This window comes from Staurois parvus, unplaced genomic scaffold, assembly GCF_062004578.1.
Source record: "Staurois parvus isolate SC_StPar_1 unplaced genomic scaffold, SC_StPar_1.0 ptg000175l, whole genome shotgun sequence".
Classification (NCBI taxonomy): Eukaryota; Metazoa; Chordata; class Amphibia; order Anura; family Ranidae; genus Staurois; species Staurois parvus.
Window position 1 is genome coordinate 6,651,091 of NW_028317971.1, and position 9,726 is coordinate 6,660,816.

Genomic DNA, 9,726 nt, shown 5'->3' on the forward strand with positions numbered 1-9,726 from the left:
CTATGTTCTTCCTAATCCTGGACAGTAAGGGCTCCAGTGATAACACATATAGCAATGGAGACAATGGGCATCCCTGTCTTGTACCATTTGACATCTTAAAATACTCTGATCTTCCTCCATTTACCATTATGGTAGTGGTAGGCCCTCTGTATAACTCTCCAATCCACCCTCTCATTCTATCTCCCATTCCTAACGCTTCCAAAGTGTCCATCATAAAACCCCAACTCACTCTGTCAAATGCCTTCTCAGCATCTATCGACATCAGTATCATTGGGGTTTTCCCTTTTTTGCCCTCCTGTATAAGCAACAGTGATCTCAAAGCATTATCTCTACCCTCTCTTCCCGAGACAAACCCCACCTGGTCTCCATGTACCCACTTCGGCATCAGCTCTTTCAGTCTATTTGCCAGAACCTTTGCATATATTTTAGTGTCTACATTCAGCAATGCTATTGGACGATAACTCGCACATTGCGAGGGGTCTTTATCTTCCTTCTGTATCAATACTATATTCGCCTTTAAAGACTCTCCCCTCATCTCCATCCCATTTCCCAAGGCATTCATATAGATCTTCATTTTGGGTATTAAAAGCTCTTTATATAGTAGGATTTATTTTAACAGGGTGTACAATCCTATGTACATGATGGGGGTGAGCGTGCAACTGTGCCCAAGAGTAGCATACAGAGAAGGTCGTACAGATCAAGGGAGCCTACTGGACCGGGGAGTCAGGTAAGTAATTCAAGCCCCTAGACTTATAAAAGAAGCACTGTGTTTTGTTTTTTCCCCAATTGTACTGACCTAGGTGGATACAGCATTGGTCTGATGCTGCATCTGTCTCTGGCCAGCTCTAAGGCTTGGTTCACATCTGTGTGGGTGATGCCGCTGCGGGACCCGCACAAATACCTTCAGCCGCACCACCCACACAGAGGAATGCGAGACCCACAGGCTAGTGCCATTAATTTTATTGGCACACTGCCCGCACTGGAAATTGCAACAGTACTGGGAATCTTGGTTCCCGTGCGGGCTCCGATTTCCCAAGTAGTGTAGGGATTTCATCCCTGCGTGTCCCGGGGCACGGGAGTCCATTTAAATGAATGGGCTTTCGTGCCCACGCAAATCACAGCCTGCATGGCCGCACATATGTGAACCAGAGGCAAGTGTGAGAACTCAGCGATCACATGACTGCCGATTGCTGAGTTCTCACAGCTGCTCTGAGCAGAGAGCAGTGACTGTCAGTTACCATGGTCTGCTCTGCCCCCCCCCCCCCCATGCTCAATGGAGCACTGGGCTGTCAAGGGGGAGGGAGCAGCTGGCTCAGGTTCTCAGTGGCTCGCTAACAGGCTGAGCCAGGTGCTGCTCCAGACTCTGAGGTGGATCCCGACTGTAAAGTCAGGATCTCCAGCCTGGTCCGGCTGGATGACGTCAGATGACAGCGGGCTTCAGCTTGCTGTCAGCTGAAAACAGATCACCAGAGTGCAGAGTGAACTGTGATCCACAGAAGTACAGCCAAATGAGCTTTGGCTGTACATCTCCTTTAGTGAGCATTTAACCCTTGCAACGGGGGCAAGGAGGGCATGCAAGGGTATTTTTTTATTTTTTTTGCTGTGCCCTGAGTTGGACTTTAAAGATCACTGGTCACTATGATGTCAAACTGTAACAAGTCCTATGTGATTAGTTTACATTGTAAGATGATATCATTGGATAGCATGTGTCCCCAGCCTTAAATCACAGGCAAAGTAAAATGCAAACACCAACACAATACAACATAAACACTGTAACAATTCTTTTATTAGAGAAACAAAAGAAAGTGACAGAACATGCGCCTGTGAAAAGTGGAGGGCAGTTTTTGGAAGCCTGTTCTCAGAGGTTGCCATGTGGAAGTATTCAAGGGTTTTCATAGACTCTAGAACTCTAAAAACCACAGCCTAAGTAAATCATCCGCACAGTACAAAATACCTTTGTTAAGTATGTATGGCACTGTGAAAACACTGGCAAGGCACCAGCACATATCTATCACCTCCAGCTCAAGAGCTTGCATTTTATAACACCAGTCAGGCACAGGGGACATGTGAAATGTTCATTTAATGTGCAGCAGTAAACCTGAAAGAAGCTCATCAGAACTGTAAGTTTTTTCAATTATTACTAATATGTTAAGAAATGTAAATGTACATTGTGGAGAACGTCGTTAAGTTAGCGTGAACAGCCTAATGTTATAACATTTAGCATGTTTATGTATTAAAGAGAACATCAACTTACATATCTATAAAACCTACAATAAAAATATCATGGCTAAGAGTGACTTCCCAAACCAATATTTGTTTTTATATTAGTGTTTTTTTCTTATTTTAGAATTTGTAATAAAAGCTGTGACAGTGTTGCACACTGGGCGTTTTAATAACACTGGTAACGTTAGCTGTATAAAGTCACATTAAAAACTTGAGTTTTTCAGCGTTTCTGTATTAGCTTTAAGAGGTGTTTGCCGCGTTTGTGCTGGTGGTCAAAAAAAGTCCAAAAATGCTAGTTTGTCACGTATTACAGCGTTTTCCAGCATTAGAGCATTTTTACAGCTAAAAAACTCCTCTAGAAACCCACTACTTCTGGGGGGTTTTTTTTCAGCCAAAAAAACACCCCTGCCAAAAAATGTTGATTACAGCCTATGTGTGCATGGACACATAGGATAACATGCGGGGGAGTTTACTGGCTGCAGAAAAAAATGTCAAAAGCCAAAAACAGAACTGTAAAAACATCCAGTGTGTATGAGGATGAAATTGTAACTTTTATCTAGAGTTGATTCACTAAAAGATTAGAGGATTTTTACCTAGTGAATAAAATGAAGCTGAATTCACATTTACAACTCTTTTAATAAATCAACCCCTTTATATTCATCTAATTTATTCTGAAATGTATACACAGAAGACATAAAATGTATCTCCTGATTTTTTTTTTTTCAATTCACTGTACTTTAGTTGTCCCAATTTCTTCACATTCCAAAAACATTCAATAAAAAAATGCTTATATCAGTAACAATATTTGTGTAAAGTAGACTGATATTTACAGTACACCTATCATTCACACAAAACAAAGTTACTGTGAAGCTGGATAGAAAATACCCTCTGATGCCAAAATGTACTTTCAATGTGCCCAGCTACTATCAAGGCCATCTGTTATATCCCCCAAAAGGTGCTATGAAGACATTGCATTTTCTGAAAGTAGGTATGTTTTTTGTTCTGCGCTTGGAAGTTCTGGTACTTTGGGGGCGTCTGCATCTTATCCACACAGTGACCAAGTATTTAAAGATATGGTGTGTCTCTAGTTGCTTCGTTGTTTGGTGTGACCCCTTCAAAGAGTTTGCTTTCAAATAGTTCACACAGTATTTTCATTATTCATTAAGCAATTGGTGACCATTCCTTGTTATAATGCCCTTATTTCAGGTACATCTAGCACACTTGCCTGTTTTGGATATCTACACAAATGAGAATGTTTTCCATGGAAAAACCTCCAGTAAAATATTTACCAGCTTATTTAAAGTATTTCCTTTGATTTGACCCAAAAAACTAATGATAAGTTTTGTGGATTTTTTTTAAATTGTGGCTTTAAAGTCACTTTGACTCAATAAGCTTTGGACTAATGCAGAGACCAGTACTTCTAGCTAAGTAAATCATGGTTACAAAATGTAATTTCTTTATTATAGCAAAGAATAAAAAATTATAGATATATCTATATTTACCGGCCACTTTATTAGGTACACTTTGCTAGTGCCAAGAAAATATCCCCCACACCATTACACCACCACCAGCCTGAACTGTTGATACAAGGCAGGATGGATCCTTGCTCTCATGTTGTTTACGCCAAATTCTGACCCTACCATCTGAATGTTGTAGCAACCAGTCTGCCTATTCTCCTCTGACCTGTGACATCAACAAGCATTTTCATCCACACAAATGATGCTCACTGGATATTTTCTCTTTTTTGGACCATTCTCTGTAAACTCTAGAGATGGTTGTGTGTGAAAATCCCAGTATTATTATTATACAGGATTTATATATCGCCAACAGTTTGCTCAGCGCTGTACATTATAATGGGAGACAGTACACGAGACAGTACAGTATCAATACGATTCAATACACGAGGGGGCCAGGGCCCTGCTCCTTGGAGCTTACAATCTAGGAGGGAGGGGATCGTGGTACAGGAGGAAATAGCTGTGGGGTATGGAGTGGTAGGAAGAGTGGAGGAGTTCAGTAATTAGCTGAGGGCGGGGTAGGCTTCCCTGAAGAGATAGGTTTTCAGAGTGCACCTAAAGGTGAGGGGAGTAGGTGATAGTCTGAGGGATTGGGGTAGGGAGTTCCAGAGGATGGGGGAAGCCCTGGAGAAGTCCTGGAGGCAGGCATGGGAGGAGGAGACCAGGGAACTAGAGAGTAGGAGGTCTTGTGAGGAGCGGAGAGTATGTTTTGGGTGGTATTTGGATACCAGATCGGTGATGTAGTTTGGGGCAGTGTTAAGAACAACTTTATACGTCAATGTTAGCATTTTGAATTTTATCCGTTGGGTGATCGGAAGCCAGTGGAGGGACTGGCAGAGGGGGTGGCGGATACGGAGCGGTTAGTAAGGTGGATGAGTCTGGCCGCCGCATTCAAGATAGACTGAAGCGGGGATAGCCTGCGGTGAGGTAAGCCAATGAGGAGGGAGTCGCAGTAGTCAAGTTGTGATATAATAAGGGAGTGAATGAGTTGCTTAGTGGTTTTCGGGGTTAGGAACGGACGTATTTTGGAGATGTTGCAGAGGTGAAGTCTACATGAATTTGTCAGCGATTGGACCTGGGGCTGGAAGGACAGATTGGAGTTTAGGATGACACCTAGTACTCTGGCTTGAGGGATGGGACTGATGGTGGTGTTGTTGGTCTTGATGGAGAAGTCGGGGGGGGGGGGGGGGCGCGGGCTGGGGGGAAGACTAGGAGCTCAGTTTTGGAAAGATTTAGTTTGAGGAAGTGGAGTGACATCCAACCCAATATGTCGCTCAGTAGGCTAGTGATACGGGCGGAGACTGAAGGGGTGAGGGGTAGAGAGATAGATTTGCGTGACGGCGGCATAGAGATGGTAGTTGAAGCTGTGAGAGCCGCGAGAAAGGGGCAGGGTTCAAGTTGCGGGGGTTTCTGCTGGTGATAGTTTGACGTTTGGAGGGATAGGTGTTTGAGGACGAGGAGATGGAGAAGGTAATGAGGTTGTGATCAGAGAGAGGAAAATGGTGTTTGTGAGGTTGTGGGGAGTGCAGAGATGAGAGAAGACAAGGTCCAGGGTGTTCCCGTCTAAGTGGGTGGTGGACTGTATACACTGTGTGAGTGCAAAAGAAGAGGTTAAGTGGAGGAGTTGGGATGTAGCCGGGTTATTGATGTTGATAGGGATGTTGAAGTCTCCAAGGATGATGGTGGGTAGCTCGGAGGGGAGAAAGAATGGTAGCCAGGCTCAGAAGTCATCAAAAAAGCGGGACACGGGTCCAGGAGGCCGATAGATTACTGCAATCCTCAGAGAGATTGGAGAGAATAGCTGGATGCAGTGGACCTCGAAGGAGGAGAAAGATAGAGAGGGAGGGTTTGGGAGGACTTGGAAGGTGCTCTGCGGTGACAGGAGCATACCAACCCCACCACCTTTTCGACCGCTGGGTCTGGGTGAGTGGGTCCAGATGAGACCTCCATAGGAAATTGCCACAGGGGAGGTAGAGTCAGTGCGTTGGATCCAGGTTTCGGTGATCGCTAGGAGGTTAAGGGAGCGGGAGACAAAGAGGCCGTGGATGGCGGTGAGTTTGTTGCAAACCGATCGGGCGTTCAAGAGTGCACATGAAAACGGGATGGTGGTTTTGGGGAGCAAAGGGACAGGTATTAGATTGAGGGGGTTGCGGCAATTCGTGGAAGTAAGAAGGTGCCTTGTGTGTGGGCAAGTTGGTGGAGGACCAGGGTTCGGGGATATGTCCCCAGCGGTTAGGAGAAGAAGAAGGGTGAGAAAGGTGGCATGGGAGCGGGATGTACAAGAGCGCGTATGTCTACCAGTGATGGTGTTCGGGTCAGTGGGAGAGTGGAGTATCAAGAGGAGGTGGTGAGAGCCGTAGTAGGGAGATGGAAGCAGTGAAGGTGTACAGTTGTTTGGGAGGAACAGAGGGAAATAGAGAAGAGATTTTGGGAATGGAGGAGAGGAGTATGAGGAGGAGTAATGGAGGCATTTTAGGAAGGTAAATGGAGTGGCGGACAAGTGTGGTGGAAAGTTTCTCAGGGTGCTTGATTGCAGATAGTCTAGCGTGCAGTAGCGTATCTCGTTGTTGTATCTTCCTGCAGCTAGAGTTCTCATGCTTAGGTTCAGGATGGGTTGAGTACAGTTAGATGAGTTGTGATCAAGGGTAGTACTGGCCCCAGGGGATCCTTGGTGCCCGGCGCAGGTGCAGGGGGGTAGTAGCATGGTGGTAATCAAGCTACGAGTTCCAGTTTGTGCAAGTCCCAGATTGTAGGGTGAGGTTTGGCTTGAGGAGATGAGGGGTGGACGTCAGCAGTGGAAGTGTTTCCCAGGTGGTGGAGATGAGATTTAGAAAAGGTTGTGAGGGGTGGGCATCCGCTGTGGGAGTTGGGTGTAGTAGGGGTTAGGGGACCACAGAATCAGCAGTCGGGCCTTCTCTCACGCTGGCTGTACTCATGGGGGTAGACAGATAGGCTTCAGGTCCGGGCAGGGTCACGTCGTGGTAGGTGGTGATAGGCCTCACCAGGCCGAGATTATCTGCTGGGCTCAACAGTGTGGAAATAGGCCCGCTTCAGTTCACTCTTTCAGGTGTGGATGGGGATGTGCGGGTGGAGCTCCTTTAGGTCAGCTGCAGGCTCCCTTCAGATGTCAGGGGGGGGGGTGCCGAGGTAAGCCGCAGCAGGCCCTGCCAGGCCAGGTGCTGTGGTAGTGTGGTAGGCCTCGGCCTAGGTGGCACTGGTCTCTGGCTCCTTCACACTGGTCTCGTTCTCCTTCACGGCGCAGGTAGGGTCGAGGAGACCACCGGTGTCCTCTCCCTGCCCTCAGCTACTCGGGTGGTTGGGTTGTATGGTGGGAGCAGAGTGGTGTGGTTGGTGGCCTATGCAGCAGTGGGCCCTGCTGGGTTGGCGTGTGGCCTAGATGCGGGGCCCGCGGCGGGCTCTGTTAGGACAGGTGCTTGAGTTGTGGGCGGTGGGAGGCGGCGGAGTTGTGGGCAGTGGGGAGGCTCATACGGTCGCACTCCCTTCTCAATATGTATCCTGGAGCCTGGATGTGACTTGCAGTGTGCATCCGCGGCTCGTCGGGCCCTGCATGGACGGGCACCACTGCGATGGGGCTCCGGCAAGGAGGCAGCAATGGAGCGGTGGGGAGGCTCGGGCGGCCACTCCTCCTTCTTGGTGTGCACCCGGAGCTTGGCGGGCGGTCTTGGCGGTGGCAGGCCGCGGCTCTGCGGGCCCTGCGTGGACGGCGCACGGATGGGTGCCGCGGCGATGGAGGACCGTCACCGAGTGGATGGGTGCCGCAGCGATGGAGGACCGTCACTGCTCCCCCTTTCAGGTAAGGGGAGGGTAGGGGAGACCACCGGCAGCCCGCTGCTCCCGGGGTTGGCGGGCGGGAGCGAGCAAGAGTGCGGAGGCGACCAGAGCTGTGACCTATGCTGCTGCTCCGTTCGCCATCTTGCCAAGTAGATCAGCAGTTTTTGAAATACTCAGACCAGCCTGTCTGGCACCAACAACCATGCCACGTTCAAAATCCCCTTTCTTCCCCATTCTAATGTGCAGTTTGAGATTCAGCAAACCATCTTCACCACGTCTAGATGCCTAAATGCATTGAGTTGCTTCCATGTGATCCAATTGAACAGGTGTACCTAATAAAGTGGCCGGTGAGTGTATATTTGCTGGTGCAAAAGGTTGCACCAGCACTTAATGCATAATGCTGATTGTGTGCCAAGTCCAGTTTACATTTTTGTAAAGTCCTATTTAGCCATATTGAGTCCAGTTGCGTGGCAATATAACCAAACTACCCAATACTAACACGTCAACTACATCTGGAAGAAGGTAGAGCTAGAGGCAAATGCCTTTGTTATATTTCCATTAGGAACAATTCAATATCTGTTACCTCTGCATATCTTAGCACTGGCTGGCAAATCCACAGAAAGAGCCAATTCACACCACAGAAACGCAGTCCGGATGTGTTTCTGTATATGCGGTTTTGATGTATTCCAGTGCATTTTTGGTGTGTTTTTGATGCATTTTGGTTCATTTTTCTTCAACTTAAATAAGGACATGTGCATTCCAGTGAGTTTAGGTGTGTTCCGGTGCATTTTTTATGCGTTTTACTGTGTTCCTGTACAGTTCAGTGCAGTAAAAAAAGCAGCATGTTCTACTTTTTTTTCTGAAACTGGAACACAGTGGACCTGACCACACTGATGTGAATTATGCCATTAGAAAACATGTAACCTACTATCAATGCGTTTTTGATGCAGAAAAAAAAATGCATGTGGTGTGAACTGGCCCAAATAACGGTAGTTATGATTAAGCTATGTATTTTACCTTTTGAAATTGCAGTCCTCTATATATGGGTTAAGCTATCCAACGCTATAAAAAAAACAAAAAAAGAAACCTACTCAGAGAATCCTAGCATGTTTTATGGACTATAATGTATACACCCATTTTTTTCAAATCATTTAGCATTTTAGGGCCTCAAGAAATGAGATTGTCAGTATATCAGAATTGATCAATTTTCAGATATATACCATAGTTTGTAGACACTAACTTTCACACAAACCATCTAATATACACTTATTTGGATTTTTTTTCATGAAGACATGTAGCAGAGTACATTTTGACCTAGATTTATTACAAAATTTGATTTTATTGGATATGCTTTATAACATATTGCAAAAAATAAAAAAACCCAGTGGTTATCAAATACCATTTTAAAAAAGCTCAATTTGTGTGAAAAATTATAAAAATTTAATTTACGTACAGGACTGCATGACCGTGCAATTGCCAATTAAAGTATCACAGTGCTGATTAGCAAAACACTCTCCGGCCATGAAGGGGGTAAAATCTTCCAGTGCTCAAGAGGATAACAGAGACTTTACAGGTATCAAACTCTAGAAATGATGTAATACATATAAAAACTTGGACAACAGATGGTTACTTTATGGTGCAACACATAGGCGCTGTTAAGTTGGCTGTAAACATATTACCATAGATACCTCCATCCATGCTAAACAGAATGGATGGGTGAATCTCCAGCACCAGCTATTGTATTCTGACAGTTATCACCCTTGGCTGTCAGAATACCCAAACAATGGCTACAACTGATTGACTGCTGTCACTGTTTGGTCAACTTTTTTCCTTCCGGATCCTGTGATTTCTCAATTCACGTTTGTCGAGCCGGGTGGTGTCAGCAGCCACCCACAGCTTGAATTTCAGCCATTTCACAAGATTCATGCTTAATTTGAGCCATGGAAGGCCAGCTTTATATCAGACAGACTGAATAAGACCACTGAATTGTTTTAGTTATAGATTGGGGTGATTGCCACTTGCCTGCACAGCCTGTTGCCCGAATTTGGGCTGGGGACATGCTGGATGCCTTCAGCTGCCATTGTGCTCTTGTTGGGCATCCAGCATGTAATTTTAGGGAGCAGTGGGCTCCCTCCAGCCAAATCAGCTTTAATTTATCCACTGCTATACTCTATTTGCTACAACTTGGAGACTCTCA